At 33.1% G+C, this 9,863-nt stretch overlaps 1 protein-coding gene across 2 annotated transcripts in view; it reads left to right on the top strand.

The window, feature by feature from the left end:
- Positions 1–5,931: 5,931 nt before the first annotated feature.
- Mgat4c (MGAT4 family member C) overlaps positions 5,932–9,863 on the top strand; it is a 187,077-nt gene continuing 183,145 nt past the window's right edge. The window contains exon 1 of one of the 2 annotated variants that reach the window (XM_090357537.1): positions 5,932–5,996. The gene's annotated coding sequence lies outside the window, so the exon portion shown is untranslated. The remainder of the gene's footprint in view (positions 5,997–9,863) is intronic. The other variant, XM_090357547.1, reaches the window with a different exon arrangement.

The following is a 9,863-nucleotide window of genomic DNA, read 5'->3' as shown; positions in this document are numbered from 1 at the left end:
GTTTTCACTGCTCCCTGGCCTGCCATACCCTGTTTTGCCTTACCTTGGAAGGATCTGCTCAGCAATTGACTTGCAGTGTTATACCCAACCTCTCTAGTAAGCAAGACTATAGAAACCTCTGGTCTTATTTTCAGTCATGTACTCTAGGGACACATCTCTACCACTTTCTCTGTTGATGTATCCATCACCCTAACTTCACCTCATTCCACAGGTACTTGAGTTGACTGATTCAGAGCTTACACATTTTATTTTAAACTTGTCAAAAAAACCACTGTGAAATGAGGTACTCATTTAGAAATCACACTTCCTGAAAAGGGTTCACAGACACTGTAGATAGGCTGTGATCACATCCTCTGTAGGTTGAAATTCAGATTATGACCAATTTGAAAAGGAACAGGGATGCTTCAAAAGAGCAGAAGCTTCCCACAGGTCTGTGATGGTATTGGTCCATGGTTAACACCTACTAACAAAATTGACAGCAAGAGTTTAAGCATCTTTTCTGTTGAAACAATCCTTACAGCTTCAGGCTTTTGCTAATGGAGTTTTATACTCTGTACAAAGTATAGAGAAAATGAAAAATGAGAGGGGGGAAGGAGAGAGGGAGGGAGGGAGGGAAGGAGGTAAGAGAGAGAGAGAGAGAGAGAGAGAGAGAGAGAGAGAGAGAGAGAGAGACAGACAGACAGACAGACAGACAGACAGACAGACAGACAGACAGAGACAGAGACAGAGAGGGAGGGAGGGATTTCCTATTAAGCACTAGCTGTTGGGGCTGGCAAGTTGGAGACTAGATTAGATTTATTTTAGTCTCTGAGGTGACAGGTAAATTTTAACTTCAGTGGTAAACCTAGGAACTTGGAGCTGAGCAATAAAATCTGGGTGAACAACCACTATAAAGACTGAAAATCAAAAAAAAATGAAAATCGTCTCAAAATTTGATATCATTTTTTCATTTTAACCTGTCTGCAAACATATTTGTGAGATTACTAATTAAATTTTGTTTTGCTACAGTTTATCTTTCGATTAAGATTTAACTGTTATGTGCCTAGTGCAACGACCCTTTCTCCTTTCTTTCCATGTTATGTAGTGAAGCAATGTCAGTAACTGAGAAGTCTACACTGTGGTTGGTTAACTTTCTCTCACTACCTCTCACAGAATTTGTTCACTAATAGAGAGAGCAAAATAAACAAAAAAAGAACGAATTTCTGTTATGGATAAATAGGGTTTAAGATGGTTTATATAGAGAACTGCATTTGTGGGGCTATTGGGGTTATTAATCCTAAGGCTAGTTTGGGAAACCATGGAATATGTTTTGTTAAATACATGCTCTGCTACCTTAAATTTTCTCATTGATGGCTAAGTCAGATTAAAATTAAGTATGTGTTTTACAACAGCCTCGATACTAGAGGAAAACCGGTTCTTTGAAATGATAGATGCATTGCCATGAGTTACATAGTTGATGGATTTGAAAATAGATCCAAGTATGATATAAATCACAACTAACAACTACTGATCATTACTCAGTGTTAGATACTTTAAATGTGGCATACCATAGTAATGCCCTAATTCTATAAGGATAAGTATCTGTTCTCTTACAGCATAAACCTTTCTTACAAATTGAAGAGTCCTCAGGATTTCTTTGTAGTATCTATTAAATGTATAAAACATATGCAACCATCATTTGGTTCCTTAGTCTTAAAGCCTGAATATAATCATTTGGTCTTTGGGCTTTCTTTTTTTCATATATTTTTTATTGTAATTAATAGAAGGGTTACATGATATTTGCCAGGTAGATGGTGCATTAATTCCCATACATTGGTACCCTTTCACGTCTTGGTCCCCATTTCCCTCCCTCACACCCCACCCCTCATCTTGTTTTCCCCCCCTTCCCTATCCAATTTCAAATAACCAAATACAAATATATCCGATATATCAGGTAAAAAAAGTGAGATACTGTAACAATATGAGATAACCAAGGACAGCAAAAGAGATGAGAGATAACATAGTACCTTAAGAACAACAATCATTCATTATATGGCTTATGTTTCTATATCCTAGAGATCCTTTCATTTAGCATCCTACTATATGGCCTTTTGTATCAAGGTTTTGCTCTATTGCAAATCTCTGCTAGGAGAGCCCAAGGTTTCTACTGATTATGACAAATGAGGGAATCCTTCTTACATAGTTATTCTAATTCTGGGTTCCATACAATCCATATACCCCCTAATGCATCAATGAATCAATGAATGATGGAAGAAAGAAAAAGAAAGGGGGGAACAAAGACAGGAAGGAGAAAGCTAGAATGCAAAACAAGAATGCAAGTGACCAAAAAGAAAGAAAAAAGAAATATATATAAAGAGAAGAAAAGGAAAAAGAGATAAAAATGCCAATACACAGAGGCTTTAGTTACATTACTTGTTATTTGTCTTGACAAAGCTTAAACATTTTATGACCTTTAAGGAAATTGATTACTTTTGATGAATTCATGGATGAAGTTGACTCATGGGTTCTTGACAACAGTCAACCAAGATCTTGTCTCAGGTCATTTATTTGTATTAGTTTCTCCAATGTCCAAATAAAGTGTGTTAAACTTAAAACGACTTTAAATAAATGGCTAGAGGGACATCCAGTCATTTCTTAAGAGAGGGAGATTGAAATACATGATTTTACTCTGCTACTGTGTTAAATCAGGTATTTCTATCTGAATTGCGCACAGGTTTAAATGTAAGAGGAAATAAATTATATAATATTAGCTAATATAAACTGAATCAAGTACTGAGGTACATGAATTCAAAGGCAAAACAGTAACATTAACAAGAACAAATCTTTGAAAATTTGTTCTAGTTAGGATTGTTAACGAAAAGAAAGTTCTAAGAAGTACCAAATTTCAAATAGAGATTGGAAGTGTGGCTCAGTTGCTAGAATCCTAGTGTCAGGTACCATGTTTTGAGTTCTGGTTTTGGACAAAGAAAAACCTCAAGTAATACAAGATTAAAATATATAATTGAAAAAAGCTGGTATTCAAAGATAATCATGACCCAAAAAGAATATAATTTCCATATTTAATACACAATGACATTATATATAATGTATTTCATATATAATGTATATAGGTATGTACAATCGATATAATTTATGGGTATATATAGTTCCCTTTACCTCAAGTGAAAGGAGAAATAACTTGGTTATGCTAAAAGTATAGAACTCAATATGAAATATTACAGAACTAAAATAAAATATTTTAGAATATCAAGATGTTGCTCAATACTAATTACAAAATATTTAAAATATTTTTATTTAATAGATAGGATAGATAAGATAGGTATATACATAGCTATGTACAATTCACTATCAAAATCTTAATATCAAAATTAATTATCAAAACCTTTTTATCTGCAGAAATGCATTAAAATTGACTTTATTACAATGATGCTTAAAGATGAATTCTGAGACTATTAGTGCTGGTATATATTTGAGCATGTGCAATTGAGATAGAAAGTTCATAGAGATCTCAGAAATAAATGTGTGTCATGAATAAAATTTAATGAATTATAGAGTTCTATACAATAAATGGGCAGTTATTTCTATCATAGAATTTTTACAGTGTATTTTCCTCCCCCAAATACTTATTCCTTTTCATTCTGAAATCTATAGATCTCATTCTCTGAGTTACTGATGTTAAATACATTCCACATCTTGGAAAAGCATATACTCACATAGGGCATTTAGAGGGGAAGTCAGTAATGTTACAGGTCAAAACATGGAGTAACTCATGCCAGATAATTAACAGAAAGAGTCCCTATTTTCAATGCAGAGTAGATGTTTTCTTGGCTTTCTGGAGACATGGAACCCTGGCAGCTGGATCTTCCTGTCAGTGAATTCCAGGCCTGTGCTACTACTTGTAGCTCACTCCTTGAGAAGCTCTGTTGTCTTCCTCAGTTCCTACTGACATTCTACAAGACAATGCTTTACTTCATGTTCCTCTTTAAGCTAACCAGGCAGGTGGCAGTTGTCTGATTACTTATGCTGGGCAGTTGTTTTGATTTTTCTCTATTCTTTCTCCACTTACTGTGTGACTGTGCTTCCAGTACACCTTTCATTTCATAGGGTTCCCCTATGACACTCATGGGCATTTACCTAAATGTTCATTAAGCAAGGACATGCTAACACTACTACTAGCACAACCATGTTCATTGCAGCATTATTTGCCATAGATAGGATATGGAACCAATCCAGATGCCCCTCAGTAGATGAATTCAGCAAGAAGATGTGGTATACACAATAGAATTCTATGATGCCATCAGAAAAAATGACATTGCCCCATTCATAAGGAAATGGAAAGACTTGAAAAAAATCATATTAAGTAAGCCAGACCTAAAGAAACATAGCCCTATCGTTTCCCTCATTTGTAATCATTAGTACACATCTAGGCTTCTCCTAGCAGATGATCACAATGGCTCAAAGCTATGTATATATGGCCATATAGGATGAGGCTAAGTGAAATGAACTCTATAATATGAAAACAAGAGGTTTATCTTTATGATTGTTGTTCTTTATGTACTATGTGAAGTTGTTTTCCTTCTTTTTCCCCTTTATGGTTAATCTTACGTTGTTATTGTATCTGACTTTGATACCTATATATATATATATATATATATATATATATATATATAGTGTGTGTGTGTGTGTGTGTGTGTGTGTGTGTTATTGTATCTGACTTTGATACCTGGTACACTATATATATGTGTGTGTGTGTGTGTGTGTGTGTGTGTGTGTGTGTGTGTGTGTGTGTGTTAATTTATTTGCCATAGGGGAAGGAATGATGATTGGCAGGGGGAGGGAGAAGGGAAAGTGGGAGGAAACATGGGTAGGGGTATCAATGTTCAAGAAGTAATGTACCCACTTCCAGAAAATTATAACTACAGCCCCTCTGTACATGACCCTGACAAAATACAATATTTAAAAAATATTAAAAAAACAAAAAATAACTTGCTTTAATGAAATGCAATGCTGCAATGCTACATGTCAGAAAACCTTAGCTCCCAGGTAAGGAAAAACAGATGACAATATCCAGTGGCACACATCTTCTACCCTCAGTGATTCTTATGGCAGCTGCTTAGAACCCTACATTAGATTCAAATGAGCAGATACAGTTGAAAATAACTGGCTTATAGTGCAAACCTAAGAGAACTTTACAAAATCTTACCACCGACCTATCTAGCAAATAAAACAAATAATGAACATTCAGATCTGTGCTGATAATGATACTAGTGCTACTTTTCTTTATTGTTTTATCAATCCTGATCCTACTTGTGATAATTTGTACTCCTCTAAGTGAACTGAGAATCTTCCACTACAAAGGTATAGCCTGACCAATGCACATGAAGTGTTTATGTATTTGAAGCAAGCTTATTACCCTCTGTAATGTATTCAGATTTTTTTGCCAAAATATTAATGAATTTCCAAACTTTTTTTAAGACTATGTTGTCCATACTTTGTCAAGATGGAAGTAGTAAGCATTAATTTGGTCTACCATAAGTAACAAGAGACAACAACAACAAGCCCAAGGAATCAATGTAGCTGTAAAATTTTAGACCAAGTATAAAATCAAAATATATTTCTAAGAAAATAAGCTTACATCTCTAATAAACGAGCAGTATTTGAACAAAGAATGTACCTATGTTCCTAGGAAATGATTAAACCACACATCGAAGTCCTTTGACTTTGAGGAAATCTGCTAAATAAATTATCATGTATAAATTAAAGGATAGTTTAAAGGCTAAGTTAATGTTTCCCCTTTATATTTTAAGAATGGGCGGCTGACTCATTACAATACCATAAACCTCTTACCTTCACTTCTAAGAACTCATATTTCTTCAACAGAGAAGAGGGCAAACATTTCTTCACTCATATTGAATTCTTTTCTTTGCCAGGGTGAAATTTACTGGGACATAAATATAGCTAAATATCTTGGGACTACTCCTTCTCAGAGAAGAAAGGTAATATGGCATAATAATTTTATCTCTTTTCAAAAATTATCTGTACTCAAAACAGAAATAAAGAAATACACTAAAGATGTGACACAATAGATTTAGGGTACATGTTACAAAACAATAACTGAAGTTGGTGATGTACATAAAAATAATTCAGTGAAGTGAAAATATAGGTATTCTTATAGAATAGAGTTAGATTTAGAATTTAGTAAACAGAAAGTATGATTCATAAATGTCTTTGTGAATGTAAGTTACTGCATATAGTCACATTTATGTTTTAACACTTACTGAATATTTGAAAGAAAGGTGAAACAAAATTAAAACAGATGCATATGAATAAATGTTCTAAGTTCTGAAATAAGTTTAAGATGACATATTTGTGTACAAACAAAAATTCAGTGTATTGAAGTCAAATATTTTAAGATGACTTAAATCCATGTTTTCACAGAGGTTTGATTTGATATCTATTCTTCACCATCTATATTTATTATATTAAAATTGGTTCACTATGAACATTCACACATATAAGGTAACAATATGTTTTGCATACTATATTTGCTAAAAATTGATAATTTAGTATATGTAGAGCATCAGTGGTCAAATAATCAAAGCTGCCATCTTGTGGATAACTAAGTAATGGGCCAGTTTCTACTTACTGTGTCTGCTTAAAGTAACTAATCACTTTCATATCAGTTTAAAACTTTTTAAATTCCAAAGTTATTCATATAAATTATCACCTGAAGGACATGTTCATTTCTTCTGAAGTTAGTATTTATTTAAGCCTTTTAATATACACATTGGAAATAAACAGTACTTTCCAGTATAATTAGCTTCTAATGTTGATATATTTTGATAATATAAATAATTTGCTAACCACAAAATTGATGTAATTGAAATAATTGTGAGGCAATTAAACTGCAATGATTGAAGTTTCTGGGAAATATATAGTATTTAAGTATAGTGAGAAAATTGCAATAATGTACTTTCTTGAAGTGTAAAACATGTACTCAACCTGACAAAAATATTTTTATAGATTTCATGGTCTCAATGTCATAAAATATGGATTAATATTAGTTTATAATAAGTAAAGCCCACATTGATTTCTATACATGTCTCCTTCCTCACATTAAACCATTACATACCATTAGAATTAATACACGCTGTCTTCTTTTTTTTTTACATGCTGTCTTCATTAGAACTAAAAAATGCTAGCCAGCCACTAGAATCATGTTGTGACCATGTTGTCAATAGTTTCAAAATGTAGTGTCTGTTTTTCTTTGATGAAATTGTGACTTTTCTATATTCTAGTAAAATGCATCCATATTTTACTATATGCCTATTTTACTATATGCATATCGAAAAGACCAAATAGTAACTTTTTTCTTATTTTTTCTTGTCTAGTTGTTTTTAATGGTTAACTTTTGAATTGTCAGAATTTTTAATAATATTGTTATGTAGTAGTGATCATTTTTATTGTCTTACCCATTTTTTTTTTGCTAGTTGTGGGGCTTAAACTCAGGGCCTGAGCACTGTCCTTGGGCTTTTCTCAAGGCTAGAAATCTGCCACTTGAGCCACAGCACCACTTCCAGGTTTTTCTATGTATTGGTACCAAGGAATTGAACCTGGGTCTTCATGCATGCTAAGCAAGCACTCTTACCACTAGGCTAAACTCCTGGCCCCTGTCTTACCCATTTTTACATAAATTAAACATTATTTTTGGCCATATCACACACACACAAATGTGCAGACTGATGTGGAAATATTTTTAGATTTTTGAAAAGACTGTCAGCAATTACTGAAAGCCCTAACCATTAGTTTCTATGGTATTCCTCAACAAATCACTACCAAAGAATCACTAAAAGCATAACTTCCACTCATCATTAATTTCCAATGATTACTACTTACTATGAGGAAATACTATTTTGTATGTCTTTATGTGTAAAGTACTATCATTGCACGATCAACTAAATTTTGCATATTATCGATTATATTTTTCTGAAAATTCCATGAATATACACATGTAATTATTTAAAAGGATAAAATTTGTACTGATGAATTTCAGTGATTTTTATTTGCTTTATCAATATGTGGGTCAAATTCTCATTCATTCATATACCTAGAGAGAATAATATTAGTATAAGTAATGTTTGCCTTTTCCACATTTTGCAAAATTAAAATTTAAATAAAGAATTTAAATATAAAATACTCATTTATTTAATAAGTATGTGGCCAGGAGGAATCACTACTACACTGTGGGTGGGAGTGGAAAGCAGTATGGCGGTTTCTCAAAAGACTAAATATAGAGCTCCCCTATGACCCAGCAATTCCACTACTTGGCATTTACACAACCGTCCAGAAACAAGGACATACTAAATCCACTAGCACAATAATGTTCATTATGGCACTATTTACCATAGCAAAGATATGGAACCAGCCTAGATGCCCCTCAATTGTTGAGTGGATCGACAAGATGTGGTATTTATACACAATGGAATTCTATGCTGCTGTCAGAAAGAACGACATCCCCCAATTTGTAAGGAAATGGAAAGATTTAGAAAAAATCATATTAAGTGAAGTAAGTCAGACTCAAAGGAACATAGGCTCAATGGTTTCCCTCATTTGTCATAATCAGTAGGAACCTTGGGCTCTCCTAGCAGAGATTTACAATAGCGCAAAACCTAGATACTTAAGACCATATAGTATGAGGCTAAATGAAAGGACTTCCAGGATATAGAAACAAAAGCCAGGTAATGAATGATTGTTTTACTTAATGTACTGTGTTATCCCTCATCTCTTTTGCTGTCCCTTAGTTATCTCATATTGTTATAGTATTTTACCTTGCTATCTGATATACTATATATATGCTTATTTTTTTTAATTTGAAATGGATAGGGAAGGAGGGAAAACAAGATGAAGGGTGGGGATGTGGGGAGGGAAATGGGGACCAAGACATGAGGAAGAGTATCAATGTTTGTGAGGTAATGCACCTTCTATCTGGTGAATATAATGTAACCCTTCTATTAATTACAATAAAAAATATATGAAAAAACACTAATTACTGATTTTTAACATCATCATCTTATACAATACACAAGATTTGATGTCAAAATTCTTAAAACTCTATTAGCATTTAATAAAACTCATAACTTTGTACCAAGATGATTATTTATTAATACATTTTGTATAGAATTAGAGTAGTTTACACAAAATGTGGGCAGAGCATCAAGAATATTATATTTCTGTCTTTACTCTTTCCTAACATATGAGCATGCTTGTTTGGCAGCTTGAACTCAGAGCTGGAGGATATACCTGGGCTTTTTCTGTTCAAGATTAGCACTCTACTAGTTGATCCACTGTTCTACTTCCAGGTTTCTGAATAGCTAGCTGATCACAGATTCTCACAGACTTTTCTGCCCAGGCTAACATCAAAGTGCAATTCTCATAGTTCAGTCCCCTGAGTAATTAGGATTACAGGCATGTGCCATTTGCCCCCAGTGTTTCCCATTATTAAGTTCTATTGTGTATATCAGGTGGCATCAAAATGATTTTTAAGTGAAAATAATTACAATTTGTGTGAATTATAATAACCAGCATACCTTTTTATTTAGAAAATTTAACTAAATGGTACATATCAACATGTTTTATATTTGCAGGAGGACATAGCTTAATTTTAGTAGTCATCTATCTTTAATTTAAATACTTATTTTTAATTAATATTTTATAAAGCATATGAAATGAATGAACATATTTTATTTTATAGGTTATTTTCTCTATGACATATCCTCTTAGCAATGATAATTCTCTGGCTTTATCATTTGTCTACCACTATCCACATTTATCATTCTGGTCTGCAAATCAGTTTTATGTCACTT

The sequence above is a fragment of the Megascapheus bottae genome, chromosome 2 (assembly GCF_031878675.1).
Source record: "Megascapheus bottae isolate mThoBot1 chromosome 2, mThoBot2.hap1, whole genome shotgun sequence".
Classification (NCBI taxonomy): Eukaryota; Metazoa; Chordata; class Mammalia; order Rodentia; family Geomyidae; genus Megascapheus; species Megascapheus bottae.
Note: the sequence above shows the minus strand (reverse complement) of the source record. Positions and strands in the feature narration are given on the sequence as shown.